Raw genomic sequence first — 19,160 nt, 5'->3', positions numbered from 1 at the left:
AAAAATTGATTTTATTATATGACAACAAGTTTGATAAATTTCTAGGAAAATTTCAGATGCACTAGTTGGGGCCATATGTCATCAAAGAGATTACCGATGGTGGAGCAGTTCAACTGGTGAAAGTGAATGGAGATCCATTTCCGGGAAAGGTAAATGGCAGTTGATTGAAGCCATACACTGGGGATCTGACCAAACGACTATATGATGGAAGCACAATATTAGCACTCCAGGGTGCTAAAAGGAGGTGCGGGACTATAAACTATATTGTTTAGATTGTAGAGCTGCGTGACTGGGGGACTACGTGGGATAGAAGAATGTCACAAAATTAGCAGAAGCGCGACGGGTTTTGCACTATAGAAGGAGAGAACACGTAGAATACCCAAAAAGTGACCGTTACTGTCACTATTCATGATTTGATAGTAAAAAAAAAACTAAGAGGAGTGGGCGGGCGGCATTTAACTTTGAAATTAAGAGCGAGATATTTGAAACTGCCAATATTGCATTTATGAGCAGATTTTGGGGGGAATGGTTGGATTTGAATTCTAGTTTTCCTATCAATTATAGATGGCTACCCAACAAAAAACACTTTGCATTTGGAGACTTGATGTGTCTTGTTATTGGTTTCACATGAATCCTATAGTTTTTGATGATTTGGTGGCCAGTTCAGTGTTTTACAAGTTACCTGAGGAAACCCAGGAGCTCCGTAATAGCCTCATGTTGGCGCCCATGGAAACTACAAGTGTTGAAAGATCTATGCCCTATGAGCAAGCTTCCCCTGAGGTTGTAAGTGTGGAGGTGCCCACAGTGGTGCCAAAATCATCGAGATCAACTAGGCCGAAGCCTACGCCAGCAAGAGAAGCTTGCAAGATGAAGAAGGATAAATAGAAGGTGACACAATTGGTGTGAGAGTTGCTAAGGAAGCATCAGAGAAAAGAGAAGCCCACCACATAGGAGAAAGGCAAGATGGTAAACCTAGAGGCCGACGAGGGCATAGAGGAAACTGATATAGGCACAAAGGACATTGATATTGAGGGAGTAGACCCTATCTCAAAGCTGCGAGAATACATCCCTCTACGCCAGGGCAAGGTAAAGGTCCTAAAGGACCCTAATGAAGGAAAGTTTCTCCTTAACACACCCTTGCTGCCAGAAAACATAACATTTGAAGGTCCACGCTTGGCGTGTGTCCCACATATAAAATTAGAGGATTGGGACTTGGGGGACACTGAGCGGTTCCCCCACATAGCTACTAATAATTTCATGTAGAGAGTATTCTACAAGGGCTCGAGTGTTAGTGTGCTAGAGCCGGTGAGGTGGATTCATGTGGTGGAAAAGCAAGGATTGTTGAATCTACTATGGGTGTTGCATTACCACCGCACTCCCATAAATTTGACAGTTATCAAATAGTTGTTGTGCCTAGTGTACAGTAGTTTCCTGTGGTTGGGAGAGTTGATCCCTATAACTGATATGATGATCCATAGGATCACCCTACTACCTGATACAGGGCTGAATTCGGCCAAGGCATTTGGAAGAAAGATGGGTGGGCGCGACCTTGCCAAAAGGATGAAGTACAAGTTTAAGCTTGTCAATAAGTCATGCGGATATTCAATTTTGAGTATTACGGACCCCGTGGTGAAGGTGACCACCCAGATCTTGGTTGGGAAGGTAATGAGGAAGTGCCACATAGATGAGGTACCAACACCAGTTATTTCATTAGTGGCCCAATGCGCGGAGGGAGTACAATTCAACTGAGCGCGCTACCTGTGTAGCAAGTTCCTCGCGAAATGCAAGGAGGTACATGACCATATAAAAACATTCCACTACTCATGGATGTTTTTGTCAATTGTGTTGGTTGCATGGGAATTGTCGGAGGACAACCAGTGTATTCCAATCATGAAAGATTTGCCAGAAGCAGCAAAGTTTGCTTCACTATGGGCCATGAAGGACGTTGGGGGGGTCTAGGAGAGTAAACTATTTTGGGCACTGATGGAGTCAAGCATCCACGTAGCCATCGGCCATAAGGCATGGCTGTCACCAACTGTTTTTGAGCAGTTGCCAGGATTCGTGGAATTCAAAGCGAACTTCAGCTGTATCTCCATCCGGGAGCACAAGGACCCAGAATAGAAGTGGTATGATCTACCATACCTCGTGATGGATGATACCATAGTAGCAGTCCTCGATTATTTGCCAGCCAAGTGGTGACAGCATCGGATTTGTCCGTCGGGTCTAGTAAGTCTGTGGGAAAGGAGATGAAGGAAGAGGCCTTGTTGAAAATTCAGCAATTGGCTGAAAGGTGGAAGATGGAGGCTAAGGAAAAATCTAGAGTATACGTGGAGCAATTCGTGAAGGAACAAGAGGAAGTACGCGACTAGTCCTCGATTATTTGCCAGCCAAGTGGTGACAGCATCGGATTTGTCCGTCGGGTCTAGTAAGTCTGTGGGAAAGGAGATGAAGGAAGAGGCCTTGTTGAAAATTCAGCAATTGGCTGAAAGGTGGAAGATGGAGGCTAAGGAAAAATCTAGAGTATACATGGAGCATGTCGTGAAGGAACAAGAGGAAGTACGCGACTTTGATAGAATTCATAAATCCCCTTCACCATAGACAGAAGAAGAAGAGCGATCAGAGGAGGGTGGTGTAGATTTGAAAAGCACTCCCTTCCAGGTGAAGTGGAACAAGGAGTAGGAGAAGGAAGGTCCACGCAAAAATACCAAGGCCACTAAGTTGTCCATAGACCTGATCACCTTGACAAAAGGTGACTTGGATGACATTGGGGATAAGGTCAGGGATATGACAGTTGATCCAAAATGGATTTTGGATAGACTTCTAAGTCTAAGTGTTCCTTACAGAGGAAAATTAATGTCCAAGGAAGTTCCTAGAAATAGCCCCCTTGCAGAGATATTTTCATTCTAAATCTACTGCAATTTGAATGGGCTAAAATGGACTTAGGATGTAGAAGTTATCGCAGAAAGAAGTTGCCCTTTGTTCTTTGGAAAAAGAGGCAAAATCCCATAAAAATGGAAAAAAACCCTTATAAAGGGAAATCGCATCAGAGATGGTCCAAGAGGCGGACTTAAGTGGAGGTGGAAGAGACCACAATCAGCCGATTTGATGTATCCAGTCAGAGACGGGCCCGCATGCGATATTTGGACCCAGGCTATGTGACATGTGATCATAAATGATCGAATCGGCAGATCGGCATCGGCGATGGACAGAAACCCCGGGCCATTCCAAATGCGATATGCGATAGCGATCATGACGTGTAATCTTAGCCATTAGATTGGGAAAGGAATGGATGGCAAGGATTAAATCTTCGACTTGTGATTGCCGAACCCGATGGGTTTTATAAACCCGACCTAATGAATTTTGAGTTCTAGTAAAAGGGATTTTCTGTGTATTAACGCTTTTCAGTGTAAAAACCAAAATACAAAGGAAAATGCCCCGAAGCAGTAAATCCAGACCCGAAGGGAAATTATAGGCACAATTCATATGATTTGATTTTTGTAAGCATGATTTTAGGTAGGCCTCAAGTGATAAATGGTATTGGGCTGGCTCCGCCCGATCCCATACAATGAACGACGCGTGGCTGGCGGAGGAGAGAGGAAAACCACCTTTTTCAAGCTGGTAACCTCCATACCCTTAAGCCACCCAAAGTCGCATATTGACCATTAGATTGGAGATCTCATAGATCAATGGTGCGGCTTGTGATAGCGGCCAAAGGCGGACCCGATGCGATATTAGGGTGGATGCAATAATATTTGAAGTCCGATAGAGGGCATTTTGTCGAGTTTTTCACATATTTCCCGTGTATTTGGGATTTTATCCAATACATTAATGCAATGTGATATAACACCTAATGGTAGACCTGATAGGGATTTTAGGGGCGATTGAATGGGATTTCAAGTCTGAAAATCACGCCTAGTAGTGTATTTTGTAGACATTCTCTATGTAATGGTATTTTCTCATATTTTCAGGTTTTTTCCCAAGAGAAGGCCTCAAAACCTCTGAAATCGCTCTTGATCATCATCCCATGCTGCAAGTAGGCGTTTTTACAGGCAATGATGCATTTTGAAACCACAAAGCTGCAAATCCAGATGGCCAGTGAAACTGGCAAGGAGAAGGGTAGCCGTAGAGGTGCATAGAGATGATGATATGCAGAGAAATGACTAGGGTAGCCGAAAAGCTAGAAAGGTACCCCAAAGGAGCCAGAGAGCATGATTAAGGGAGGAGGTGAGCAAGAGTAGGCAACAAAGTTGCAAAAGGTCACTGGAAGGTTGCTAAAGGTCACTGGGAGGTCCAATGAACCATTGATGCATGTAGAGGCCAAGAAAGTGCTCAGAGAAGCCAAAGACAAATATCCAGAACCAGAGTGAGAGGTAGAGCCAGAGCCAAGAGCCAGAGCCACAAGCGAAAGCCAAGAGCCAGAGCCAGAGCCAGAGCCAAAGCCAGAGCCAGAAAGCTTGAGTGCTTCAGAGCCAAGGATGAGATGGTGTTTCGAACCCATTTTGTTCCGTGTAAACCAATGGAGTTGAGTGTGGAGCTTGTAAAAGAACTTACACCATAATCCCAAAGAGCCTAGTCAAGTTGACTAGAGCTCACAAAGACGTGGCACAAAAGTTTTGGGTGAACTCCTAATTAAATTGTTGTCTTATGTGTTTGTTATTTGTTGCACTATTTTACTATTATATGCATGTTATATCAACATAACCAATAGAATTTTAAAGCACATAAACGTTCAAAAACAAACACTAGCATACACCTTATTTTCAAGCACATATTTAATTCCGCATTGCTTAATCATAAATACTTGGGAACATTTAAGATTTGGAAGTGGGAGACGTTCTTGTAAGTTAGACAAGAAGCCTAAGTACCCCATTTTCAGATCAGGTGGTATAAGAGCTTGAGATTGATTAACCACACCTTCAATGAAGGTTACATCAGAATGCTTGATTGACAGAGCAAAGATTGCTTGTATGAAAGGTGTTTAAACAGTTAGAGGTTGATTGTATGCTTGTTTGCAGATTGACTATTGTTTGAGTTTGTAGATGTGAAGGGAAAGCTATTGATAGCTTAGTCCAGGAAGGACAAAAAGGAAGAAGCGCTGAAGGCATTGTTCTATCCCAAAGGACCTCAGGGCAATCCTTGAAGCAAAAGAGGTTTGTTGCAAAAGGTTGCTTAAATAACATCTTTAGTAACTTTGTTGAAGTTCTTTTGTTCATTGGCATGATGACAACTTCTACAAGTGAGTCCTCAAATTCTTCTTTCTTCACAAAAGTCTTTGATGAAGACATGAAGCAAGACTTGGCCATCATGATGGATATGGTGAGAGAAATGTATGAAGATGGAAGGAAGAGCAACATACTTGAAGAGAAGTTGAATTCCATGGAGGAAGAGAAGCAGTTGCTTTCTAACAAATTGAAGGAAATGGAGAGGAAACTTCATATTGCAAATATGAACCTGAAAAGGATGCATGAGTTGGAGTGTTGGAGTCACAGCTCTTTGTTACCAAAGAAACCTTGGTCAAGTATCAGCTTGAAGAAGAGGTAAACCATTCTAGTTTGTCTTCAAATTCCTCTAAGAATGCTTATATTGGTTCTTTTGAAAAACATACTAGAGGCATAGGTTTCAAGCTAATGTCCAAGATGGGCTATGAAGGAAAGGGCTTGGGAAAGCATGCACAAGGTATTGTTGAACCAATAATGGTTGAGGAAAGGCCTAAGTATTTGGGTCTTGGCTATGGATAGTCTTATGGAGAGATTTCCAAAGCTACCATGAAGGCCATTGAAATAGCTCCAAGAAGGAGTTGCATTGCAGAGTGTGAAGATTGTATTTAGGAGGAATGCGTTGGCTTGAAACATCATTTATAGGATGTAGGTGTTCAAAAGAAAAAAATTGAACCAGAGAAAAGAGCTCAGAGAAGCTAGAGCCAAAGAGCCAGATCCAAAGCTAGAGCCAAGAGCTAGAGCCACGAGCCAAAGCCAAGAGCCAGAGTCAGAGCTAGAGCTAGAGCCGAGAGCTAGAGCCAGAGCCAGAGCTAGAAAGCCTGAGAGATTTGGAGCCAGGGATGAGATGGTGTTCTAAACCCATTGTGTTCTATGTAAACCACTAGAGTTGAGCATGGAGCTTGTAAAAGAACTTACACCATAATCCCAGAGAGCCTAGTCGAGTTGACTAGAGCGCATGGAGATGTAGCCCAAGAGTTTTGGGTGAACTCCTAATTAAATTGTTGTCTTATGTGTTTGTTATTTGCTGCACTGTTTTACTATTATATGCATGTTATATTAGCATAAAAAACAAAATTTTAAAGAACATAAATAGTCAAAAATAAACACCAGCATACACTTTATTGTTAAGCACATATTTAATTCCACATTGGTTAATCATAAAGACTTGGAAATATTTAAGCTTTGGAAGTGGGAGAGGTTCTTGTAAGTATTACAAGAAGCCTAAGTGCCCCATTTTTAGATCAACAGTAGAACTACTGTAGTATTTTGATCAGTAGTAGAAGCAAGCTTTGTTTTCCATTCATATGGGTCTACACGAGCCACAGATCCAAACTACTCAATTGCAGCAGGGGTAGGGAAGAACAACGTGGTGTCGACTAGTTTAGTGCCATGAATTATTGAAGCCACAAAGATGGTTCACTCTTTGGATCCTCGGGCCATCGTGCTTCCTGATGGATCCCTAAGTGCAAAGATAGATACTGACAAGGCTGCTTTAAGTAACATTGGTCTCAACTTGGTTGTGCTCCCAACTAAATTCCTTCACACGCTACAAGCAGGTGTGATCGCAGAACTTAGGGTTCGAGAGCAACGCGCACTGAGCATAATCAACGAGAAGAAGGTTAACAACGAACAATTTTTTTTCAGAAAACAACAATGATAGACACCTAGAAGAAGGTCCAGGAGAAGAATGAGTGAATCATAGCAGTAGTAGTAGAAGCCTGCAAAACTGTTCCAGAACTGCACATCCTAGAAGAGGTGTCATTGGAAGCCAAGATTTAGAATTTGGTTGCAGGTGTGCACGATGCTTGGACCGAGATTACCACAGTTCAGTTTGAGTTGAACCTAAAAATTACAGAGCTTAAGTTGAGGGCATAGCCTTCAACTCTGCCAGAGGTCAGAGAATAGTGCGAGGTAGCTATCAAGGATGGAGTCACTGTAGTAGATGTCACGTTGGATGAATGCACTGCACTCTTCGAGAAATCAATGGAGGTCCTCACAAGTCTGAAGGAAGATCCCAACCTCTAGAGTTTGAATACTAAGGCAAGGGAATTACAATAGTAGTGTGATGAAGCCAGAGCAATAGCGCGCATAGTCGCCATCAAACATAGATTGGCTAATATTGGAAACGGGTTCCCCCAAGAGTAGTTTCGGGGCTAAAAGCCCATGTTTTGGGATAATTTTGTAATAAATTTGTAAAGTCTCCACATTTTGTGGTCGCAAAGCGTAAAGGTGTCCAAGTCATAAACGGTTGTCTGCCCTTATTTTGTAAAGTGTAAAGTCGACTATAAATATTCACCCATGGCCTGTGGACCATGGGATTGTATCAAAAGGAGCTAAGTAAGTAAGTTTTAGGTAATTAAGTAAGGAAGAAAGTAGCAAAGTAGAGTGGAGAAGTATAAGTGTTCTTGAGTCTTAGCATAGGTAGAGACTCTATAGCTGAGTGCGCAGAGGCCTAGGGTGGAAGTCTACCGCTGAATGCGCAGACCCCTGTAGATGTGTGCGCAGGGCAGATAGAGTCTATATTAAACTAAAAGATATCATTAAAGATAAGTATTCTACAATTATTGTGTATTTATTTCCTATTAATGCATTTGATTATATTGTGTTTTGGGTTTAATTTTCAGTGTTAATTTGTTGTGTGAATATATGTGATTATATCAGTTAATTAAATGCAAGTAAGGATATCAGCTTACACAACGCTAACTGTTATTGATTAGTAAGATAAGTAAAACAATTGAGATAACTTGGGAACCTATACAATACAATGTAATAGCTATGTGAAAGTACCCTGAACACAGGTTAGGGCTATGAAAAAGTCAATCGTACACCTTTGTGGAGGTACTGAAGGGTGGAATAAAGGGTAGACTGACAGAACCCTAAGGCTTAGCAACCTCCACAAAAGTAGCGGCATGGGGTATAAACTGACATCACGACCATCTCAGGGTGTGGAAACTTGGTTCCAGCATCCCCCCCATAATGCATTGGGTGAGACTTCAGTCTGTGCTCCGCGAGCTTATGCTGAAAGGGCTAGTAGTGTAGGGATTTTTTTAGCTGACTAACCCTGAACCTGGGTCAGGCCCCACAGAGCCAACAAATGGTTCTGTTGCCGGGACCAGAATCTACATGAGAGATGTGTGATGTTGTATCACTAGAATCCAACTAAGAAAGAGATCAAGGATTGGTTGGATAGAAAGATCCATGAATTCGTGGCGCAGGAGAATAGAAATCTGCGGCTGACAAAGGAATAGTGGCTAGACAGGTACCTGTATACAAAAATCCACAAGATCTTTTTCTGTTCCTTTCCAGTTGGGTTATACAAATGGATCGTGAAGCTAGCAGATAGCCAATGAAGCTAGAGGCTTGATGGTCCTATTGTCTCGACCCTGGAGTTAGTACATAGACTAGAAGCCTCTAAGGATAAGATCACTCATGCTATCGATCATTGGCTCGATCGTATAATGGGGGGTTTGTGACAGAATTTATGGTCGATAACTAAGTCAATTACAGTGAGGTGGAGTGGCACTTTTTCAAAGATCTGCGAGGTATGTACTTGAAGTCTTTAAACACTTGGATTAAGATGTTACTGTGTGAAAAATTGGTTATGTAGCAACCTTGATGTTCAGAGGTACGCAAAGTGGAAAGAATTATAGGAATGAAGAAAGAAAGGGTCTCGAATATAGCCCATTGATTTCACCTCCTTTGAGCGACGAAGAGGTAGTAGTGCATGCCTATCCACGAAGTGTAGTTCAGTTGATAAAACAAGGGTTCCTACGAATACCATCGCCACCCACACCACCTCCACCTTCACCACCATCGCCACCTATGGCTTTGCCCACACCACCACCACCTCCACCCCAGTTTAACATGGCGAATTCAGTGACGCTACCCTTATTTAAGGCCTTGGGAAATGAGGACCTGGACCAGTTCTGGTTCATCATAAAAGATGTATGGGAAGCTCAGGGCATCATAGACGATGACATGAAGAAGGCAATGTTGGTTAGTGCTTGACATGATCGTGCGCTAACTTTGTACATCAAGTACTCTAATGATAACCCAAATGCTGGGTTGACAGAGATCTAGATCGCACTGAATAAAGAGTTCAGTAGACCTAAATCCAAGGCACAGTTAGTTGTGGGGTTCAAGTAAATCGTGATGAAAACAGGTGAGACACCTTGGGAATTAGATCAGAGATTCAAGTGTAAAATATGTGAAGCTAATATGAACTTAACAGGTGGACATCACAACGAGTGGTTTGTGGCTTCGCTCCTACCTCACCTAAGGGTTTCACTGTCACAATATAATATTATGACTGAGATAGAGGCCTTTTAGATTGCAATAAGACTGCATGAAACAACAATGAAATATCCAAATATGGGGGTTCAACAAATCCATGCCCAATTGCAAAATCTTTGCCTTGAAATGCAAAGTTTGAAGCAGGACATAATAGTTTGACCGAATGTGCACGAAGAGATATGGTGCCTAAAATGTAAAGGTTAGGGGCATGACAAAGATAATTGCCCAGTCTTTGTGAACTATATTGGAGGAGGAGGACCAATTCCTTTGAGGCTAGAAGCCCAAGAAAGACCAAGAACGGGGCCTGCATTATGGTGTGCTATATGTCAAGTAGCAGGGAAACATACCACTGATAATTGTCATTTGCTGCAGAAGTTTGTACAAACACCGCAACAACTATTATGCAACTTCTGTAGGTTGGTAGGGCATGATGAGCACAACTACCAAAGCTATGAATTGATAATGGACAGAACACCCACCTATAGAGTTCAGGTAGAAATGCGGCCTCCTGACTAGAGTGTTGGGATGGCGTGAACAAGCTTTTAGGGGTGCGGACAAGGCCAAGGTGGAGGAGGACCTAGCACAGGTCGGGGACAGCTAATATGTTACAATTATGGAGGACCAGGACACCATGCCCATGAATGCACTATCCCAACACATCCGTCGTGCAAATATTGTACCCAGTTTGATCATGAGACAAATGACTATCCTACATTGATAGCAAGGATAAGTGACAAAGGGGTGTTACCACCACAGCTGACTCAGAACCTATAGATGATGAGGGTTGAGCCTTGTGAAGAGGATCTGAATTTGAATATAGTGCTCCGAACTGGAACTACAATAGATGACAAAAAGGGGAAACAACCTAAAGAAATCGCATGGGTTCACAAAGCTACAGAGAAAGAGGCTGAATTTTATTTGGATCGCGAACATGAAATGTCCATGGAAGCAAATAAGAGCTTCGCTGAGGCCTCTACCTCAGGGAGCTGAGATAACCCTATTCAGGAAATGGACCCTTCTATGCTTATGACCATTCCAGAGACTTGCATGAAGCTGCTGCGTGATAGCAAGACTGTGAAGGGGTTATGGGAACTTATCAGTAGATGTGCCAAAAACACTCCGGGTGAACCACGTGTGGTACGTAAGATTGGTAAGCATAAAGCAAGGACATGATGTGAGATGAGACTCACCGCACAGATAGGAGAATATGAAATGGATCAAGTTATTCTGGATCTGGGGTCAGACGTGAACATTTTGCCAAATCAAACTCCGGAGCAGATGGGGAGACCCGTGCTGCAGTGGTCTTCGATTCGGTTAAGGATGGAAAATCAACAAAATATCATCCACAAGGGACGACTTCAAGGAGTAACTATAGATATTGAAGGCACGAGTGCATTTGCTGATTTTGAGGTAATAGAAATTGTGGATGATAGCAACCCCTACCCTACGCTCCTTGACATTGATTGGGCTACTGGCATGAACAAGGTAATCAACCTAAAGAAGTGAAAGATGATATTTGGAAAGAAATCGCTTCGCATAATAGTACCCCTAGATCGTGCTAAAGGATCACGCTATACTGAACCAGTCTATGATTATGAAAGCGATGACGATTTGGACTGCATATATAAGATAACAACATGAGACCAAGATTGGGTGAATCTGACAGTGGATGGAAAAATTACATGGGATCGTGAGAGTTCCTGCAACTCAAACTTGGACGAAGAATTAGAGCGCTAGGAGAATCGACTACATGAAGTAACCATGCTGAGCTATAACATGATGACCCAGTTGCTGTGTTGTGTCTCATTAGAGGTAATAAATTTTCCCACTTATGATGGCTTGAATGATGTGGATGTGTTTTTGGATGAATTTTAGAGGGAAGTACCAGAGAAGCAGTGCTTCCAAGCTTTGGACTAGGCATTGTGTGCTACACCCGTGAGGTGCTGGGGTACGCACAAGGGTAGTTTTGATGATTGGCGTGAGTGTAGGAGGATAATGAGAACATGATTTGGGAAGTCAAAGGTACGAGTGACAGACAAGTATGATGGGAAGGATGATCCATCTGCACACTTGGCCAAATGGAATAAGGCCTATGGAGTGAAGCCCCAACCTGAATGGGTGCACTTGTTCTGTCACACCCAGGATTTCATCCCGATGAACTGGTACTTGGAGACAGAGCTCTGCCATGGCACAAGTGAATGGGATATTCCACACGAAGGATTCATAATGACGTTTAGCTTTGAAGATGGGTTTGACTATATTAATGAAGTTCTACAAGAAGTTAAAGCAACGATCTTTAGGATACTGCAGGATCCTTTGGATCTGTTTCAACCCGATTGGACTACTTAGTTAAGCCATGCACTGTAATGCTATAACATGACTGCTGAAGAAGAAGATGAGGACCCACAAAAGATTAATATTCTTGAAACCGAGGGTCACCGCGAGGTCGAGGGACCATAGATTGAGAATCCTAATATAACCGCATCGCTGAAGACTAAATAGATAAATATTGGTATGGAGGCGGAGCCCAAATTTGTGAATATTGGAGATTATTGGGATAACGCAATGGTAGATAAGGTTGCCAAATTTCTCTGTGAATACTAGGATTTGTTCCCTACCAAGTTTATGAAGTTAAAGGGGATAAAAGGAAACCTTGTCGTTATTAAGATCACGGTAAAACACGACATGAAGCTGGTTAAGAAAAGACCTTACTGACTCAATCTGAAGTATAAGGGAAAGGTTCATTCAGAGTTAGATAAGATGCTCACAGCAGGCATCATTGAGCCCGTAGAAGAATCTGATTGGGTAAGCACAATGGTGGTATAGGAAAAGAAACAGAAGGATGAAATAAGGATATGTGTAGATCTCATGAAGTTGAATGGCGCTTGCATTCATGATCCTTTCCCGACTCTATTCACTAATGAAGTATTGGATAATGTAGATGGCCAGGAAGCATACTCATTCACTGATGGGTTTTCTGGGTACCATCATATCAAATTGCGCCTGAAGATAGAAGCAAGATGACCTTTACAACTGAATCGGGATGTTTTTAATATACCCTAATGCCTTTCAAATTAAAGAATGTGCCTACGATTTTTTCACGCGTAGTCATTGATGCATTCAAGGACTTCATTCATAAGTTTTTGGAGGTGTACTTTGATCATTGGATTGTGTTTGGGTTGGTAAAATGCCATGTGGCTAGTTTGCGCCTAATGTTAGATACTTGTCAAAGGTACCAGATTGCGCTCAATCTGAAGAAATGTCTGTTTTGTGTTCCTTTTGGGACTTTTTTGGGTCATGTGGTTTGTAGACAGGGACCGATGGTAGATCCTGCGAAGATTGCAGTGATACTTAACTTGGTGGTGCGGAGGAGTGCGAAACAGCTGCGCGTAACCTTCAGACATACTAGGTATTATAGGAAGTTTATCAAGGGCTATGCCTAGATCATTGTGCCTATGGAGAATTTTTTGAAAAATGATGCCATGTTTTGCTGGAATGAGGACTCTCAGAAAAGCTTGGATGTATTTAAAGGAAAAGTGGTCACCGCACCGATTTTAGTCTTCCCGGATTGGAATAAGGAGTTTCATGTACATGTAGAGGCATCATGTATAGCACTAGGAGTAGTACTGACACAGGCCTACAGAGGAGAATTGGACCATCCTATAGCGTTCGCAAGCTAGAGGTTATGCAAGGCTAAGAAGAACTATTCCAACACCGAGCACGAAGGATTAGCCATGGTATATGCACTCCAGAATTTTAGACACTATTTGTTGGGTGGATATTTTAAAATGTATATAGATCATTTTGTGTTGAAATACCTGGCCAATAAGCCTATGTTGGGGAGGAGAATATGTAGGTGGTTGTTATTGTTCTAGGAGTATGATTTTGAAGTTATTGCGAAGCCTCGACGACTGAACATGGGACCAAAACATTTGTCACACATCGAAACAGGGGAAGAGCACACTAATTTGTAGGAGGTATTGCCTGGTGTGCATCCCTTTGTAGTGCACATCACAGATGGTCACTTTGAAGACATCATACACTTCCTAATCATAGGAACAACCCCAGAAGGCTACACCACCTAGTAGAAAAAGGAGTTAGTGGTGCACACGGCAAAATTTTCTATCATTGTTGGAGATCTATACAAAATGAGGTCTGATGAAGTATTATGACGATATGTACCAGAGTTTGAAAGGATCAGTATCCTCACGGATGCTCATGGGGGTTTCACTGGACACAATTATGCAGGAAGGGCAACCGAGTAGAAGATCCTACGCGCAGTGTTGTGGTGGCCAACCCTCCATCAAGATTCAAAAGCCTACTATAGGGCATGTGATATGTGTCAAAGGACTGGCAGGCCATCGCAGAGAGATGAGTTTCCTCTAAACCCATAGATGACATTACAACCTTTTGAGAAATGGTCGATATATTTTGTGCGAGGCATTCAGCCTAAAGAAAAGAAGACGGAGGCGCGGTACATTATCACCGCGGCTGACTATTTGACTCAATGGGTGGAGGCATAGCCTATGAAGAACTGTAAAGGCGTGACCACTGCAAAGTTTCTCTTTCAGTATGTACTGACATGATTTGGGTGTCCAAATATTTTGATGAGTGATCATGGTATGCACTTTCTGAATGAAACGATCGGCGCATTGAGGGAGGAATTTCTAGTATATCACCAGAAAATCATGCCTTACCACCCTCAACCTAACCGGATGGTGGAAACATTCAATAAGGTGTTGGAGAATGCACTGACCAAGGTTTGCAATGTTGAGCGAAGTGATTGGGACCTGCACATACCTGCAGTACTATGGGTCTATCAAATGACGTGCAAAAAGTTGACTCGACAGACACCCTTTAGGTGTATATATGGTGTTGAAGCAGTGATGGCCATGGAATACATTTTGCCTAGTCTACGCATAGTGACACTCATAGGTATGATGGATCAAGGAGCCCTGGAAGAGAGGCTCGTACAACTTGCTGAGCTTGAGGAAGAAAGATTTCTGGTTGGATTTCACCAACATGTCCAAAAGCAGTGCGAAAAAGCATGGCATGATCAGCACATTCAACTATGCACCTTTAAGGTAAATGATCTGGTTTTGTTATATGACAACAAGTTTGATAAATTTCTAGGGAAATTTAGAATGCACTGGCTAGGGCCCTATGTCATTAAGGAGATTACCAACGATGGAGCAGTTCAGTTGGTTAAATTTAATGGAGATCCCTTCCCAGGTAAGGTGAATGGTAGTTGATTGAAGCCATACACCAGTGATCTGACTAGGTGACTATATGAAGGTAGCATAGTCTTAGTGCTCTAGGCAACTAAAAGGAGGAGTAGGACAATAAACTACACTACCCAGGTTGGGGAACTATGCGATTGGAGGAATGTGCAGAATGAGGAGATGTCACAGGGTTTGCGACAATGCGGAGTGAGCTGTGCTACCTGGGGAGGAATCTTGCAGGTCAACTAGAAAGTGACCTTTAAAGTCACTGTTCATGATTTGATGATAAGAATGTGGCCAAATGGAGTGGGTGGTTGGCATTTAAGACAAAATTTATGGTAAGATCCTTGGAAATCTGCTGCCAATCTGCCATTAATGAACTGAATGTGGGGGGAATGGTTAGATTCAACTTCAAAATAACCTATAAATTACAGGTGGAGGCCCAACAAAAAACACTTGGAATTTTGAACATTGAGTTGGTGATCTCTCATATATGCATGATCTGCGCATTCTTCCAAGAATTGCTTGACTACCCAGTGTTTGATCGATTTCCAGAGTCGAACCATAATTTCATCCGTGATTTCATACCAAGATCCGAAGCTATGGATGCCGAAGCAGTGACAGCTGAAGGGGCTGTGCTGGAGGTTGTTATGGAGGCAGAGGGAGCTACTCCAGAGGTTGTAGAGGTACTAGCTAAAGTCTCCAAGTCACCATGGATGCTTAGACCGAAGCCTACTCTGACCAAGGAGAGTGCGAAGGATAAGAGGGGCAAGTTGGCTGCGATACTGGTGCACGTATCGCCTAGAAGGAACCTAGCAAAGGACAAGCCCACTGCATAGGAAAAGGGAAAAACTATTAACTTGGAGCCAGAGGAGGAAGAGATTGAGGACATCCCAATGGATGATGAGGATTTGGGGGTGGAAGCAAAGGAAGTTGAAGTCGAAGGTTCTAAACCTATCACTAAGTTGTTGAATACGTCCCTCTGTGCAAGGGCAAGACCAAGGTGCCAAAGGACATTGATGAAATAAAGGTCACCTTACACATACCTTTGTTGCCAGATGAGATTTTCTTTGAAGGACCGTGCTTGGGGCAAGTTTTGTTGTTGAAATTGAAAGATTGGGACTTAGCTGATACTGAGAAGTTCCCTCACTTGGTGACAGAACAACTAATGTACTGCGTTGTTCACACAACCACCAGGATGACTGCGTTAGAACCGCAGAAGTGGCTCAGGAGTGTAGGCAAGGCAGGTCTGCTAAACCTGCTATGGGTGTTGCACTAAAATCACACATCCATTATAGTATTGGTCATCAAGCAGCTGCTATGCTTGGTGCATGATGGGTGTCTGTGGCTGGATCCTGTGGTCAAGGTGGCCATGCAGATTTTGAAAGGAAAAGTTATGAGGAAGTGTCGTGCAGATGAAGTGGCAACACCAATCATTGCTCTAGTGGCCCAGTGTGCCAAACAAGTCTAGTTTAATTTGGCATGCTATCTTTGTGGTGAGTTACTTGCGAACTGCTGCAAGGCACAGGAGTGCAGAAAGACCTTCCACTATGCATGGCTCTTACTTTCCATCGTGCTGGTAGCCTGGGAGCTTCCTGAAGATAGTCAATTCCCTCGGTTGTGTCAAACTTTCCAGAAATAGCGAAGTACACTTCGCTGTGGGCAACCAAGGATGCTTAGCACATCAAGGATAGCAAGATCTTCTAGATCTTGATGGAAATGAATATACGAATGGCTATAAATTGCAAGTTGCGATTGTTGCCTACTGTGTTTTCCAAAATATAGGAGTACGTGGAGTTCAAGGCAGACTTTCAGCGTGTATCGACCAGGGCATGGAAGGACCCTGAGTAGAAGTGGCATGACTTGCTTTACTTGGCAATGGATGACACGATTGATGCAGTTCTTGATCGCTGACCGGCAGAGTGGCACACTGCCTCAGACTTCGCAATGAGGTCGAGCAAGTCTGCCACGCAACGTAAAAAGGAGGAGGCCAAGCTCAAGATGGCGTAGCTGGCCAAGAAGAGGAATAAGGAGGCCACTGACAAGGCCTAGGAAGAGCATGATGCCACCCAGTGGGCGGAAAAGCCGACAGGCGAAATAGAGCGCAACTCTGAAAAAGGTGCAAGGTCGCTGTCACCCAAAACAGAGGAAGAAACGAATGAGCAGACATAACAGCACAAAGTAGACCTGTAGATGGCATCATACTGTATCAAACATCCAAGAGGATAGGAAAAAGCTAGGCTGTGAAAGAAATCGAAGGCCAGTAAGACATTGTTGGACCTAATCACCCTAACAGAGGGAGATTTGATTTACATTGGAGACACGGTGCGGGATGTCACCGCGGAGGTACTGTAGTAGTTCGAGCAGCAACAACAGCAACAACAACTATTGGGGTCCATCCAGACGAGTTTGCATGAGCTACAGATCTGCGCATCACAGGCTGGCATGGTGTCCATTAGCCTCGCTATCAGTACTTTAGAAACTACCAAGATGTTGCGTGCAAAGGAGTCCTAAGCAATAGTGGTGCCAAATGGAGCAGTGACCATAGAAAACGAAGCTGACAGGCCCGTCGTCAGTGCCCTCAAGGGAGTGGGGTTGAACTAGGTAGCACTTCCTGGTGAGGCGCTCCACCTACTGCAAGATGGGGTGATTGCAGAGCTGAGGGCCCGTGAACAGTGTGCTTTGTAGGTAGTAAGTGAGAAGAAGATTAATAATGTACATATGGCCCTGCATCGAGAAACTTCCCTCACTTCCATGGTGGAACTTACTAACACAAATATGCGCATGATTAAGGCTGTGAGGGAAGCTTGCCCAATGGTCCCTGAATTGGCCATTCCTTAGGATGCAGAGGTAGATGAATAGCTGTACAAGCTTGCTATAGGGGTGTGCGATGCTTGAACAGAGTTGGCTAAGGTTCAACTGGAGCTAAACTTACAGATTGCAGATTTGCAGTTGAAGGCCCAGCCTTCAACTCCACTGGAAGTAAAGGAGCAGTGCACTACTGCTATCACTGAGGCCATAGCGACAAAAGATAGTGTAATAGCAAAATGTACATGGATGTTTGAATAGTCGTTCAAGGTCCTAACTAGTCTGCAGGATGATCATAATGTACAGCAACTGGAGATAGAGGCATGAGAACTGCAGTAGCACTATGACGAAGTAAAAGGTACAATGCATACCATCGCTCTCACACAGAGAATGGTGAGGCTGTAACAGGCCAAAACATTGAAGGAATAGGTGATGCACCATAGGACAAAGAGGCAGTGTTGAATGCACACTTGAAGCCCTGGTTGGACGAATCTTATTCGGTCATGACCTCCATTGAAGGCAAGCTTTCTAATTTGCAAGTGACTCAACAGAAGGTTCAGACTAACAGTTCAGGACTAGCGACAGAGTAGTTGGTTGAAGAAGCGAAGTAGGCAGCTGCGCAGTGCACCGCCGAAGTGGTAGTTATATAGGTCGAGGTAGGAGGTCTTCACGCCAAGATCTCTGCTTCCGCAGAGTGACTCGAGGGTGAGTCACCATGTTTGTGTTGGGGGCCTGTTGGGAACGGGTTCCCCCAAGAGCAGTTTTAGGGCTAAAAGGCCATGGTTTGGGATAATTTTGTAATAAAGTTGTAAAGTCTGTGCATTTTGTGGTCATGGAGCGCGAAGGTTTCAAGAGTCATAAAGAGTTGTCTGCCCTTATTTTGTAAAGCATAAAGTCAACTGTAAAGATTCACCCATGGTTTGTGGACCATGGGATTGTATAAAAATAAGCTAAGTAAGTAAGCTCTCGGTAGTTAATTAAGGAAGAAAGTAGTGAAGTAGAGTGGAGAAGTCTAAGTATTTTGGGGTCTTAGCATAGCTAGAGGCTCTGTAGCTAAGTGCACAGAGGCCTAGGGTGGAAGTCCACAGCTGGCTGCTCGGACCCCTACAACTGTGTGCATAGAGTCTATATTAAATTGAAATCTATCACTGAAGAGAAGTATTCTACAACTACTATGTATTTAGTCCCTGTTAATGCATCTTACTATATTGCATTTTGGGTTTAGTTTACAATGTTTATTTGATTTGTGAATATATGTGATTGTATTGGTTAATTGAACGCAAGTAAGGATATTAGTTTACGCAGTGCTAACTATGATTAAGTAGTAAGATAAGTAAAACAGTTGAGATAACTTGGGAACCTATACAATACATTTTCATAGCTACACAAAAATACCTAGACCATAGGTTAGGGTTGTGTGAAGGTCAATCATACACCTTTGTGGAGGTACTGAATGACAGAATAGAGGGTAGACTAACAAAACCCTAAGGCTTAGCAACTATGTGAAAGTAGGGGCAAGGGGTATAAACCAACATCATGACCATCTCAGGGTGCGGAAACTTGGTTTCAGCATCCCCCCATACTGTTTTGGGTGAGATGTCGATCCGCACTACATGGG

This window comes from Pinus tabuliformis, chromosome 5_2, assembly GCF_031772625.1.
Source record: "Pinus tabuliformis cultivar Carrire ecotype Pingquan chromosome 5_2, CPIR1, whole genome shotgun sequence".
NCBI lineage: Eukaryota > Viridiplantae > Streptophyta > Pinopsida > Pinales > Pinaceae > Pinus > Pinus tabuliformis.
The sequence above is the reverse complement of the archived record's forward strand: the minus strand, read 5'-3'. Positions refer to the sequence as shown.